The 15,522-nt window shown below is 40.7% G+C and overlaps 1 protein-coding gene and 1 non-coding gene across 2 annotated transcripts in view; one reads left to right on the forward strand and one right to left on the reverse strand.

Annotated features, from left to right (window-relative positions):
- The window catches only part of LOC123755280 (Na(+)/H(+) exchange regulatory cofactor NHE-RF1), a 72,247-nt gene extending 69,438 nt beyond the window's left edge, over positions 1-2,809 (reverse strand). Inside the window, exon 1 of the mRNA XM_045737739.2 lies at positions 2,786-2,809. The gene's annotated coding sequence lies outside the window, so the exon portion shown is untranslated. The remainder of the gene's footprint in view (positions 1-2,785) is intronic.
- A 6,247-nt stretch (positions 2,810-9,056) lies between these two features.
- TRNAI-AAU (transfer RNA isoleucine (anticodon AAU)) lies at positions 9,057-9,130 on the forward strand. The gene has a single exon. It is a non-coding gene; the product is annotated as a tRNA-Ile (tRNA).
- The last annotated feature ends 6,392 nt before the right edge of the window (positions 9,131-15,522 follow it).

A 15,522-nucleotide genomic window follows, 5' to 3' on the forward strand; every position in this document is an offset into this window, starting at 1 on the left:
GCAAGTACCTAAGTACCTAAGCCTAAGTACCTAAGTACCTAAGCCATACAACTTTACCATTGTGATCATTGCTGTCATCGTAAATGTGCTATCAATATGATCTATTGTGCCTATTAATCTTTATCAAATTATCAACCAATGCTATCGATAAAAGCTATCAGCGTGGTTTAATATATCTACTAATCTCTTTCAATTTTTTCCTACAATGTACCTGTTAACATTTTATGTATTTTGCTAGAATTTACCTACTTAATATTATCTGTTAGATTAAGGACCTGCCCGAAACGCTGCGTGTACTAGTGGCTTTACAAGAATGTAAACATAATGCTATGTACTCTCATAAACCCAATGTACCTTCTTGAAATAAATAAATGAATATAAGGAGCCATAATTATACACATTTGTTTATCTAAGTCTCCCCTCTAAATATGGTACGTTTTCTTTCTTAGAGAACATATTTGAGAAAACGTTTTCAACTATTTAACTGCCGAACTCAATAAATTGTAAATTAATAATTTATAAGATTCAATTATAATATAATGTAAATTATTAAAATATAATTGTGGCGCTTGCCGTTGTAATTCTATATTAATGGTGACGTTACATCTAACAGATCAGCGTTTGAACTATTTTAGTGCTGGTTCACCGAAAAAAGTTAATAAGCACCCAGGTTTATATTATACAATATATTTATCGTTTAAACACCAGGAAAATGGTCTTTTCTGGGGTTCATACGCTCCCAAGTCTAGTGTCGTTACGGCAAGCCAACAAAGCGTAGCAAAATTGATCTTCTCTATAAATATATATTCTACGGCCACTTGTTCAATTGTCAACAGTTTTTTTTTTTATATATACAAGAGTTCTTACATTCTTGAACAGGCACTAACACACATAGTGTTTCGGGCAAGTCCTTAATCCTAATTTTTCCCGGAATACAACCCGCCAAATCCTTTAACAACCAGGGTGATTCACTGCTGGGTGAACAGAGGCTATATTTAACGATTGGCGCCCAGTCAATCATCCCCGGCTAGGTGAACAGACACATTAGGTGAAAGGAAAAGTGCCCAACCATTTCTGTCCAGCCCGGGAATCGAATCCGGAATTCTCGATTGTACGTCCAGAACCCTCTACCAGGATATGTACAAGACTAATAGTGTAAGACAAAACCTGTTACCACTAACTACACCAGTCTCCGTGGTGTAGTGGTAAGACACTCGCCTGGCGTTCCGCGAGCGCTGTCATGGGTTCGTATCCTTACTGGGGATAAATCCTTACTGAGGATTTACTGGGCGCAAATCCTTAACTGTAGCCTCTGTTTAACTCAGTAAAATGTGTACTTGGTTGTAACAACAATTCTTCGCGGCGGGGATCGTATTCCACAACCCGTTCTCGCAAATTCGTAAAGTCAATATTGACTTATTAACTACGTGCATAGGTGATATACTAAACATAATAGATACCCTTAAAAATATTCATAGAAAATACCGACCTTACCTAACCTTGTTAGTATCTTAAGATAAGCATCTTATTGCTTCGTAATTACAATTATTACTTAACCTATACCTAACCTACCTTACCTAACAAGGTTAGGTAAGGCAACCCGTTCTCGCAAATTTAATAAGTCAATATTGACTGATTAAATATGTGCATAGGGTAAGGACAGTGTTTTCTATGAATCTTTTTAATGGTATCTATTATGTTAAGTATGTCACCTATGCACATATTTAATAAGTCAATATTGACTTATTAAATTTGCGAGAACGGTATGGGACCTGCCCGAAACGCTACGCGTACTAGTGGCTGTACAAGAATGTAACAACTAAAAAAAAAAAAAAAAAAAAAAAAAAAAAAAAAAAAAAAAAAAGAGTGTGTGGGTAAACTCCACACATATATAGAATTAACTTGTGCAGTCATTAGGAAAAAACCTTCACGCAAACTGCACATACCACAAAGAGGAAGAATTAGCTGCACTACAGTTAGCAACTAATGCACTGAAAAATACAGGAGAAATTGTCTATGCTTTCAAGTCAGTTAGCTCTTGAAAGTACTTGAAAACCCAACATGCAAAATAAATATTAGGAATGTTGTAACATTGAATATAAACTATTTTGGGCACGCACCCAACTTCCGAAAAGCTTGACGAGGTCTTCGAACATTGACTGTTATAAATATATATATATATATATATATATATATATATATATATATATATATATATATATATATATATATATATATATGTCGTACCTAGTAGCCAGAACGCACTTCTCAACCTACTATGCAAAGCCCGGTTTGCCTAATAAGCCAAGTTTTCATGAATTAATGTTTTTTCGACTACCTAACCTAACTTTTTCGGCTACCTAATCTAACCTAACCTATAAAGATAGGTTAGGTTAGGTTAGGTAGGGTTGGTTAGGTTCGGTCATATATCTACGTTAATTTTAACTCCAATAAAAAAAATTGACCTCATACATAATGAAATAATTAGCTTTATCATTTCATAAGAAAAAAAATAGAGAAAATATATTAATTCATGAAAACTTGGCTTATTAGGCAAATCGGGCCCTGCATAGTAGGCTGAGAAGTGCATTCTGGCTACTAGGTACGACATATATATGAGTCACACCACCGCATGAGTTGGTAGTGTGACGTCAGCGTGACGTTACCGCTGCACCCGGGAGAGTTCTTGGAGCCGTGGCCAGCCGTGGCTGCTGCTGCTGCTGCTGCTGCTGCTGCTGGTGGTGGTGCACACGACCCCTCGCCGCCGCCCGGGTATATAACTCACCATCTTGACGTTATCCCACAAGTTCGTCCTCCACACCAGCCTTCTTCACCTCCTGCTGATCCACTGCCTCAACACTCGTCACCATCATGCCCTGTGGATGTGGAAGTGAGTATATGCTCATCTGTTCTCTTTCCCTTTTAACTTTGATTCTTGTTTTTGTATTGTGTGTTATACTTTCTTTACTCACACACACTGCCTGTTGCCATACATAGAGTGAAGAGCTGTGCAGGTTAACTAACGTGTTGTGTTGACAGCGTCATGCAAGTGTGGGTCTGGAACCTGTTGCTGTGGAGCCAGCTGCTCCTGCGCCGCCTGCCCTAGCAAGAAGTCCTGCGCCTGCTCCGGTGGTGACTGTAAGTACTGTTACTTTGTGTTCTGGTACAATTAGTCGGGGACTGTGAGTACTGTTACTTTGTGTTCTGGTACAGTTAGTCGGGGACTGTGAGTACTGTTACTTTACTTACTGTGAGCACTCGTACTACGTTCTGGTACAGTGATACTAGTGATATTGAACTAGTTTCAGTTGTGTTGAATTTGTTGGTGTTGATGTGTTGAGCTATTTACGATAGTGTTAAACTAGTTACAGTAGTGTTGAACTAATTATTGTAGCATCAAGCTAGTTACAGTGGTGGTGAACTAATTACAGTAATTATGAACTAGTTGTAAACATTGGTGTTGGACAAGTTAGATACAACATTGGCACTACCTACTGTAAGCAAACATCGGTATACTAACTTGAGGTCATGGAGCTCACTGTGGTGTGTACAGCTTAGTGGAAGACGTGTTGTAAACGTGACCCCTGACCTGTAGACGTGACCCCTGACTTGTAAACGTGACCCCCTGACTTGTAAACGTGACCCCCTGACCTGTAGACGTGACCCCCTGAACTGTAAACGTGGCCCCTGACCTGTAGACGTGATCCCTGACCTGTAGACGTGATCCCTGACTTGCCTACTGCTCTGGAGACACTTATCGCGGTCGATAAGCACTAAGATTGTCACTCTTGTAGTTAGGCAATAATAATATAAGTAGTCAATGCGGCGAATCTGAATTAATAATGGTATTGTTTTGTGAAGACTATACGACAGATATTTTCCCAACCATGAACGCGAGAACTTTTATGAGTTCTCCAACACAACAAATGTTTTGTTGATGACAAAGACCTATGCAGCTGCCGTCTTGTGTCTCACCTGGAGACTGGTCAGGTGTGTAATGCGGTATTCTCTCTCCCCGACAGGTGGTACAGAATGTCAGTGTAAGACTGCTGCGTGCTGCTGTGGCGCAGAGTGTAAGTGCAGCCCCTGTCCCATGAAGTGAACCACCTCTTCCACCCACTCGTCCCTGTCTGTCCCATGAAGTTGACCCCCTCTTCCGCCCAGACGCCCCCTGCCTGTCCCACGGTCTCAAACCTCACACTCCTGTCGGATCTCGGGACAAATGCTACGAGGATATATATACATAGAAAGGTGTACCCCAGCTTCTTGGTATATGTATGCTGAGTTTACTTTAGTCTTGGTCTGCGTCCAAGACTAAGATATTGTTGCTGGTTGGTGAGTTTGCAAGAGTGGTGGCCTGAATAACCTTCCCGCGGTGACCGGCCTCCAGTCCAATACCAAACCAAACAAGTGAACATCTTATCCTCTGGCCACCTTGCAGGACGCGACACACTTTCCGGACACGTGACTGGGGTAGACACATGGCTGAGGTGGACACATGTCGTGGGTGAAGCGGTGGTCTAATCATTACTAAATATTGACTTTAATCTGTTGAAATTATGCTAAAGATCTGCCAAACTGTGCTATATTCATACCATGTAATTGTTTTTATTTACTAAAAAAAATAATAAAAATACTACAACCAAAATCAGACCTTTAATTTCCAAGTGTGTTTTGCCTTTATATTATATTTATAACACGCTGAATGAGTGCTTCTCTGTTTCTAATACTCATTTTTGTCTTTAGTTCCACTTGTATCCTCTTATTCTTTCATGTTAATCAAAATATTCTTATTCACTTCATCAATGCGTTTCGGTATCATATACCTGGTCATCTTAACTGCTCACTTAAACCCTTGTAGCATTCTTGTGGCAACTTTCTGAACCTGCTCAAGTTTCTTTTTAGGCTTCAATGGATGTTCGCCTCACGCCCCCGCTGTGCACTCCTGGCTTGATCATGCCTCATATTGTGCCCAGAAATCTTCGTTGCTCAGGGTGTTAATAGCTAATAGTAAATTGGCCATTTTTACATACACAGTTGTCGTGATCCTAATTACGAAGTCTTTATTGCGTTTCTCTTTATCTTATCAAATCTACGGAGTGGGAGTCTCACAGGTGGTGGCCACCACTAACCCTTACTCACGGGAATGTACGGGCCAGGCGCCAGCTGCCAACAACATAATGTTATAGGTAACACCCAATAGACATTTTTTGTCAGGCTGGAAGTGTGTACTGCGCACCTGGACCTTTGCAGGACCAAGGGATGTCTCATATCAAAAGCGGGATACCATATACATCCCCACAATAGAATGCGAACGTCAGAATAGTTAAATTATGAGGCAGCAGGTACCACTAGGCTAGTAGGTGCGGGCATGAAAAGCTAGAACTTACTTTCCTCATAGTCACTCAAAGGTAAGTACACAAACCAACACCCTTCCACCTGTGGTCGTGGACTCTGCACAGGCAATTTATCACTCTCAGCTGATCGGATTTTTAATAAGCTGCTTGGGGAAGCTGCATCAGCGCCTCCGGCAGCCACTTCTTCACCAATTAGCTAACGAAGCGATTCCTGCCGAGGAATTTTTGTACATCTGCCTACTGAAACTTGTGTTTTTGGTATTATGTTAATTTGTATCTCCTGTATATTAATTATTATTGCAAAGGACTTTGTTCTTGACTAAGCTCATGTCTCCTGTAAGAGACAACAGGTTATGTAAAGATATGTAGATATCTTCAAATATTTAATACGACTTAAGGGTTAAGATCAATCCGTGTTCGTATAAATATGTCTGAGAAAGAATATAAGCAAATAAAATGTACTGTTAAAGTTTTTAATAAATTAAAGAATCACGTCCAGAGTATCACAAGCATTCAATGGAATTAATCCAAATTCAACTCAATCTCAACTTTTCCTCATTAATATAACTGGTTAAAATTTATTTCTGACTAATGTATGGGAATTACAACAGTCAAGAGATCAGTTCATCATTCGAAGTTTCTCCCTTCAGTTGAATTTTAGATTACACAACAACACCTTTAGAGTTTATGTGGGAGGCTTGCGAAACTCACACCTCTACTTAGCTTCTTCATACCTAACCTGGCTATGATTTCGGGGTTCAATGTCCCCGCGGCCCAGTCCCCGACCAGGCTTCCTCACGCGTTAATCCATACACCTTAGCTTAGTCCACACTTTGCCAAATATTATCCTGCTAAATGTGCATGGAACACATTTTTAATATCCTCATTCTGCATAATTTTTGTATTACCAAATAAAACGGCATCAACTGAAATGGTCCCCAAAGAATGAGGTATCACTTTTCAACACACAAGGAAAGAAAAACGAATCAAACCTTTAACCTCAACTAAGAATTAATGCAACTGACCCAAGAATGACAATTACTGAAGAACACTGCAATCACCAAGTTTACCCAACACCTGTCGATGACTTTGTATAGTGTTATCATGTATCCCTTAACTTTTCTATGGTTTCCTGTAGCCTATCCTCGTAACTCATACCTCTCAGTTCCGAGAATAATATTGGGGCTAACCTCTCCAATTTTTTTCTAACATTGCACGATGGAGCTGCATACTCTAGGATTAGTCTGCCGTACGTCATATACAATGTTATGAATGATTCCTTATACAAATTTCTAACGATAGTCATCATGATAGCCAAGCTAGCATATACCACTGAAGATATCCTTTTGATTAAGGCTTCAGAAGAAAGGTTCGATGTGATATCAACAACCAGATAATTTTCTATCTGATTCCTGAAGGATGTCATATACCATTTGGTATCTTGTGTCCAGCCTCCTGCTCCCTAAGTCTAGTTTCATTACTTTGCATTTACCAGAGTTAAACTCAAGTAGCCATTTATTGGACTATTCTCTCTAGTTTGTCCAGGTCATCTTGTAGCCTCAGACTATCTTTCTCTGTCTTAATCCTCTTCACAATTTTTGCATCATTTGCAGACATCGAGAGGAATGAGTCTGAAGATCATTAACATATATTAGAGACAGGATAGTGTGTGTGTGTATGTGTGTGTGTGATTCATTAAGGTTGTCTGGAGATAAGGTTACAATCTTGACAACAAATTGAGTTATCAATGTACAAGGCTGTGAGGGTTGATACTGGCAGATAACAAGGTATCATGTACAGAGAGATGGGGCGCCAGGTAAGTGGTCAGATTCAAGTGCACCAAACTCAAGTATTTCTTTACATCTAAAGGTTTCGTCTGTGATTCTAGCTTGCGAACTGGTGTACTGGATCGAACTCAGCTCTTGGATTCCTCAATGACTCCCAACCTAAATTTCTACCGCTTCCTTTATCCAGTCAATTCCATTTTCCAATTTCCCTTGCATTAAAAGTATTTTCTCATATCTCGGTGCTTCATGGTGTAACTTCCACCCATGCTCTCTCAAGTTCAAGTACCTTTATTGAGACAATAAAATTCATCTCAAAGGGATAGAGTAGCTAACGCTATTTTCTACCCCCTTTGTGCTCTCTCATTATATTGGTAACACCTGTAGAAGATAGAAGAGGCCTCCCGCCTTACATATACCCATTACTGTAGGATCAATACCCGGAGTATGCAGCTACGGCATGGAACCTCTCATAAAAAACAATAAAACGAAACTTTTAGGTTTCGAAAGATTAGGATAAGGCACTTTAATACGACAGTTTCTTGACGTTGGGAAACCTTATGACGACGAGCTGCTGTCAAAGGTAAATGAGGGTAACAAGTAAGGGGGAGAGTTGGGAAAGTTTCTCAACATAAGAGTGAGGAAGATATGATTAAAACTGAAAACTGAGACATGTCATCAGGCGGAAAGGACATACTTCAGCGTGAGTGATAACTAGATGAGGAGATAGCTGATTTGAACTTCATACGCAGCTTCAAGAGTAGAAATGATAAGCAATGTGAAGGACAGGAGTTATTGCATCACATGACTGACAAACTGAAGAGTCAGGAGCTGAAATCATGACTGATAGGCACATATATATAAGCACACACGTGCAAGAGTACAGTAGAATATGCCACAAATCCCCCATATCTCTTACGTAGCCTCATTCGTTTCTTATTAAAGTGCTAACGCGCTAATCATTTGGCGAGAAGACAATAATATTATCAATAGTGACCTTGTTGAGAGGCAGGGAGGGCTATCATGCCCGTCACGCTGTGGCGCTCTGCTTCACTTTCCACTTTCATTTATTTTTCTCTATAATTCTATTTGTGAACATCTCAGTATGATTGTTACACCTACTTCAGATGCTAGGATTCATTAATTATATTATAGTTATGGCAGCAGTAGGCTAGGCAGTCATTTCTTTTGTTCCCGTGGAGAGTTTATCCTTTGTCACAGGTGGATAAGGGGGACAGAGGACGCAATTGTGGCCGGGGCCCAGAAGCTAGGAGCTAAATATGCCGGGTAAAAATCGCCTTTCAGATACCGCCATTGCTAGAGGTGGTATTTACTGTCCAATGGTCTATTGTCTTTGCAATGGACATTAAAGCGGCCGTCGATGGTCTTGAGACCATCTCAGTCGTCTGCGACGACTGAGATCGTCAAGCATGTCAAAACCAGTTTAAGATTCACCAAAGAGATTTGTTCTACTGTGCATAGTAGTGCTCCTGGGATCGTGAGGCGCCGCGGCCCCAGCGCTGTCGAGGAGGCACTTCGTCATAACAGTCCTCTCATTTAACACATCGCATTTTTAACCAAATCAAACTTAAAATTGCGGAGTTTTAGTCAAATTTTATATTAAAATACTGTAATAATGACGTTTTCTGAGCGTCAGCCTCGAGCTAGGCAAAAGAACTGCATTTTTTACAACGCCAAATTGTGAGAACGACCGAGTCGCTGTGTAGGAATAACGACCCCAAGAAAACTGCTATTTGTCAAAGCGACGGAAACTGGAAATTAGTTCCCAGTTTCCTTCTACGATAAATTGCCACAGTAAAAAATGAGTCCTATGTTAGAAAATTATATATACTGGTTCATTGTAATGACATAAAACAAAACTAAAGAGTTATACTGAGATTATACACTCCTGCGTGGCCTGTTAGCTCAGTTGGTTAGAGCGCCGTGCTAATAACGCGGATGTCGTGGGTTCGATCCCCATACGGGCCAAACAAAGGAAAGTTTTCCAAGAGGCCTGGTCGACGACCGGGCGGCGGGGACGCTAAGCCCCGGAAGCACCTCAAGGTAACCTCCTCACTTACTTTTCAACTATGCTATGGAAGGCTGGCCGACTGGTAGATCAAGAAGCAGTGTGGTAGTGTATTGAGTGGTTCATGGGTTCCGTTAATTGAATTCCTGCAAGGACCTGATTGAGATCTTGTCCGGTCTTATTATCTTATTCGAGGGGGTTTGAGGGTACCGAGGACGCTTCAAAATAGTGAGTAGTTCACTGTGTAAGGTCAGCCCGTCCTCATAAACCACGGTCAACTGCTCACCCCGACCTCTAGACAAGCTCGTTAAACCTGCGGCCGCCCCCGACGACGCATTCATCAATTTTAGCGTATAGTGTATTAAAAATAGGCTTGTTCTCATTTTTATATTAGTATTAATATATTTCATAGTTCTAGGTATGTTCGGCGTAGGTTAGGTGTTTAAGTTCGGTTGCCGATTATTTGTATTTTAAGTACGTGGGTGAAGCATTTACAGCGTTGTGGTTCGAACAGACGTTGTCGAGAAGCACTGTTCGAACGTCATCAGTTGTGAGTCGTGTGTAAACTGTTTTTCATTCACCCAATCTGTTCCTCTTCCGTCTTAATAGACACCTGTGTACCGTGTCCCAGAACCATAGGACACCACTGTAACACGGCAAAGGCAGAGAGCGTCCTCATAAATCTTAAATTTACGATCAATTTACTTATTTATTGTACGTTTCAAAGATGTACTCTTATATGTAACACGCTCAAAGTGTTATCAAGGAATACAAATTTTCTACAGAAACATTGTTACAGTTAATGACGTCACGAGCAACTGAAGTACCATTGATCGCTCACCTGCACATCTGCATGCACGTAGCAGCCTACTGCATAGCTTCTATAACTTATGTTTTCTATCACTTACATTTACTTATACTGTCTACAGATTATCAACTTTCTATAACGGATTAACTGGTCGTTTGAGTCGTATTTCCCAGGCCTCGCTAACCCTCATTGATAAAGGATTATGCCATTGATTGATTGATAAATATTAAGCTACCAACGAAGTGGCACGGGCATGAATAGCCCGTAAACCTTCATCAGGTTACTTGCAAACAATATACATGGTTTCCTTTACCCCCAAAAGCAAAAATGACTGTTTCTCAGTTCATTATAATTTAATTATTTTTTTAACAATTTTGCATGTTGGGAAGTTGAGTGCCGAACTTGATTTGGTTTCTCAACATCAATAAAGAATTCTTTAACATTAGGTTTGCGAAAAAGTTGCTTATATGTTAGCACTGTATAAATTTCGACTTAATTTTCGAGGCAGTAGGATGTATCGCATGATAGATCTGATATTTGATATTGACTAATTTTTCTAAATATAAATGCAAACATTTTGATTAAAAGCCTCCTTGTCAACAACTGTTATATATATTTCTAAATGTTCACTCTATCTAAGGCTAGCTTTTTCTTGTAAGTAGCCTCACTGCCACCCAAACAGATAGGCTATCAGAGTCGTTATTATATCTAACTGAAGCTAGCTAGATAACATATCACCATCTTATTTGTCAACTAGTTCAGATATTAAACATGTAACTATACCCCCGTTTAAAAAGTCCTGCCGAGAATAAATCTGTAATGAAACCTTTACAACATTTTATGGACAATTCATTGCTAGAGATGGTAGTTTTATGTTTGAATGATATATATTGAATCCACCAGGAGCAAACCTGAATATTTGTTACACACAGAAATCACACGAACGTGATGCATCAAATGAACAAATCCACAAGGGCCGTGACCAGGATTCGAACCTGCGTCCGGGAGCATCCCAGACACTACCTTAAGCTCAGTCGATTAAGACAGTGTCTGGGATGCTCCCGGACGCAGGAATTCAATTAACGGAACCCATGAACCACTCAATACACTACCACACTGCTTCTTGATCTACCAGTCGGCCAGCCTTCCCTTGTGGAATTGTATTTAGACTTGACTCACAATCGACTTGAGAATGGTCCAGGACGGACCGAAACGTCGTCGTCCCTTCACCTTCTAGTGTGTGGTCAACATACTTCAGCCACGTTATTGTGACTCGTCGCCTGCAATTGTATTTAACTTCTTACCTAGAATTTTGTGATTTTCGCTTGGAGTAACGCGTGTGTCCCCGCCCGGCGCCATGTTTACTCTGGCCCCACCTGCAGCCTCGTGCAGACACGGCGCGTGTCATTATTATTATATATTATTACTATTATTTTCTATCACAGATGTGGCCACACATTTACAATGCTAACTAGCATATATACATTTTTTTCTGACCTCCATGGACAGGGTGAGAGTTTGTCATCATAGAGATACGCAGTTCCCTCCAAACTTTTTTATATATCAAATGTAACCATTAATTTTAATGAGCTAAGAAAACACGTAATACAATCCAACAAAATAAATAACAAATACGCAGTTGCACTTTGCAATCGAAAAATACATTTGGGGTTTAATATTCTTGTTGTTTTTTTATATATTTATTACATATAAAAATATGATACAGCAAATAATGTTCCGAAGACAAAATATGATATATAATTAAGTTAACATAGTTCATATAAAGCAATTGTCACTATTAACTGTATACTTTTGCAAATAAAGATTGATTGATGAAGGAAAAACATGAAACCCGGTGCAGATCTACAGTAAAACTCGATCATTGAGAATATAGCTTCATTGGTGATGGTCCACAACGCCACAGGCAGAGACGAGTGGGTGGAAGAGGTGGTTTACTTCATGGGACGACTACTTCATGGGACAGACAGGGACGAGTGGGTGGAAGAGGTGGTTCACTTCATGGGACAGGGGCTGCACTTACACTCTGCGCCACAGCAGCACGCGGCAGTCTTACACTGACATTCAGTGCCACCTGTCGGGGAGAGAGAATACCACATTACACACCTGACCAGTCTTCAGGTGAGACACAAGACGGCAGCTGGATAGGTCTTTGTCATCAACACAACATTTGTTGTGTTGGAGAACTCATAAATTGAATTGAAATTGAAATAAGTTTATTGAGGTAAAATACACACAAAGGGATGAGGTAGCTTAAGCTATTCTCACCCCGTTCAGTACAACGTGTTAATACATACATAGGCACACATCACAAACAATAAACATATTACCAAACATTCTGAGAGATAAACATATACATTTCCTCCTTCACAAGTAGTATGTTATCAGACGTACACACAAAACTCATAAAAGTTCTCGAGTTCATGGTTGGGATAATATCTGTCGTATAATCTACACAGAACAATACCATTATTTAATTAGATGCGCCGCATAGACTACTTATATTATTATTGCCTAGCTACAAGAGTGACAATCTTAGTGCTTATCGACCGCGATAAGTGTCTCCAGAGCAGTAGGCAAGTCAGGGTACACGTGTACTGGTCAGGGGTCATGTCTCCCACCAAGCTATACACACCACAGTATGACCTCCCCAAGTTAGTATACCGATGTTTGCTTACAGTAGGTAGTGCCAATGTTGTATTAAACTTGTTCAACACCAATGTTTACAGCTAGTTCATAATTACTGTAATTAGTTCACCATCACTGTAATTAGCTCAACGCGACGATAATTAGTTCAACACTACTGTAACATGCTACTCAATAGTACTCAACTGTACCGTAACTAGTTCAACACCACTGTAACTAGTTCAACACCACTGTAACTAGTTCAACACCACTGTAACTAGTTCAACACCACTGTAACTAGTTCAACACCACTGTAACTAGTTCAACACCACTGTAACTAGTTCAACACCACTGTTACTAGTTCAACACCACTGTTACTAGTTCAACACCACTGTAACTAGTTCAACACCACTGTAACTAGTTCAATACCACTGTAACTAGTTCAATACCACTGTTACTAGTCCAACACCAATGTAACTAGTTTAATACCACTGTATGGTATTCATATAAATACGTACCTAGCTTGATATTTAAAATAACAATATGATGCAGAGGCTCACTTTATATTGAAAGGCAGTTTAAAGTCTGATAGTGGTGAATAAATGTATAAATTAATACAAATTACTGTATAAATGAATCAACAGTCGCCAGATCGTCAGAATTTCTATCAACGAGGTGACCTCGTATACCACTGAAGCTTGGCTATTTATGATCTAAATTGTTACTAAATTCAATATTTTAAATTAAATGGAACGAGACTGCACAAATTGATTTTAAAGTAAGTTACTTTAATCACTTCATATAATTAATAAATATATTATCGGTAGGTAAATGAGTCAACATCAGAGCAGACTACTGTATTCAGACAAGAGAGAAAATCTCAGCCTAACTTTACTAGTACATGCAGTGGCCAGTACTCACAGTCCCCGACTAACTGTACCTGAACATAAAGTAACAGTACTCACAGTCCCAGACTAACTGTACCAGAACACAAAGTAAGAGTACTCACAGTCCCCGACTAACTGTACCAGAACACAAAGTAACAGTACTTACAGTCACCACCGGAGCAGGCGCAGGACTTCTTGCTAGGGCAGGCGGCGCAGGAGCAGCTGGCTCCACAGCAACAGGTTCCAGACCCACACTTGCAAGACGCTGTCAACACAACACGTTAGTTAACCTGCACAGCTCTTCACTCTATGTATGGCATCAGGCGGTGTGAATGAGTAAAGAAAGTATAACACACAATACAAAAACAAGAATCAAAGTTAAAAGGGAAAGAGAACAGATGAGCATATACTCACTTCCACATCCACAGGGCATGATGGCGACGAGTGTTGAGGCAGTGGATCAGCAGGAGGTGAAGAAGGCTGGTGTGGAGGACGAACTTGTGGGATAACGTCAAGACGGTGAGTTATATACCCGGGCGGCGGCGAGGGGTCGTGTGCACCACCACCAGCCACGGATGGCCACGGCTCGGGTGCACCATCTACCCAGCTTGCATATTTTAGTATCTTGTGAAACTTTTACGTTCTTTTTCGCTTGTTTGCATTAAATATTTGTACTACCTCGTTTTAATCATTTTTTTCAGGTATCAATTCGTTTTTCGAACACAAGGGTAATGCACAGAGAAACCCTTAAGGATAGTGACGTCAGTTTGAGCAAACAGCAGGATATTACATCTCGCCATTTGTTTGGTTTGACGTCATTCATAACTGCTGCTAACTATGCCCACATCCTCCATATTGTCGTAGATGCGAACCTGTATGTGTATGTTTGGATGAATGTATGTGTGTTCCTTCCTGTAAGTTATACTGTTGGCTTGCATCCAACAGTATAACTTACCTACAATAAGTGTAAATACCTTGTAGGCATCGGCCGCTATGTCTATAGCGACATTTCAAGAAAGAAAAGTGTTGCATTGTTTCCTAGTCATTTCCGGTTACATCATAAACTTGAACATTAATTTTATTTCTCTGCGCGTCTGTTGGTAGGGATCAAGGTCCAGCTCTCAAGATACACTTCGAATCCGTCATTCAACTGGTGTAATTAATATCTAAACCTTCACTCAAAATGCGAGTCTATTGCTAATTTCTTTCGCACTGAAAAAAAATCATTCTTACATCCCCGTGGCCTATTTCAGAATTCCGTCTCCATTTGATCCATTAGTTTCACCCCTTCCCAAACATATCCCTGCGTTATTATACCTTAAGAACTTACACATTGTCACTATTCCCTCTTGTTTCCTTTCCTAGGATGCATGATTCAGGCCTCTTGGAGTCTACTTAGCCTCAGCTCCAGTTCAGGATATAGCCTATTGCAACTTTCTTGCCTGCTGCCTCCCGAATACTGTCCTTATGTGGTGTATTATCTTCTACTTGATAGCCTAGACTATAGACTACAAGGTAAGTATTATCTAAGCTGTGACTGCGGAGGTTGAGTTTTTCTTATGAATCACGCCACATAGCTGTATGATTGATATAATTGTTTCTGTCACAGGGGTGTTTTTTGTTTTATTGCTGGGTGAGGCTGTCTTGTCTGTGTCGCTGGGTGAGGCTTTCTTGTCTGTGTCGCTGGGTGAGGCTCTCTTGTCTGTAGCAGGGTGAGGCTGTCTCGTCTGTATCCCTGGGTGAGGCTGTCTCGTCTGTGTCGCTGGGTGAGGCTGTCTTATCTGTCCCTGGGTGAGGCTGTCTCGTCTGTGTCGCTGGGTGAGGCTGTCTCGTCTGTGTCGCTGGGTGAGGCTGTCTCGTCTGTGTCGCTGGGTGAGGTTGTCTCGTCTGTGTCGCTGGGTGAGGCTGCCTTATCTGTGTCGCTGGGTGAGGCTGTCTCGTCTGTGTCGCTGGGTGAGGCTGCCTTATCTGTGTCGCTGGGTGAGGCTGTCTCGTCTGTATCCCTGGGTGAGGC

The sequence above is a fragment of the Procambarus clarkii genome, chromosome 55, assembly GCF_040958095.1.
Source record: "Procambarus clarkii isolate CNS0578487 chromosome 55, FALCON_Pclarkii_2.0, whole genome shotgun sequence".
In the NCBI taxonomy this organism is placed as follows: Eukaryota; Metazoa; Arthropoda; class Malacostraca; order Decapoda; family Cambaridae; genus Procambarus; species Procambarus clarkii.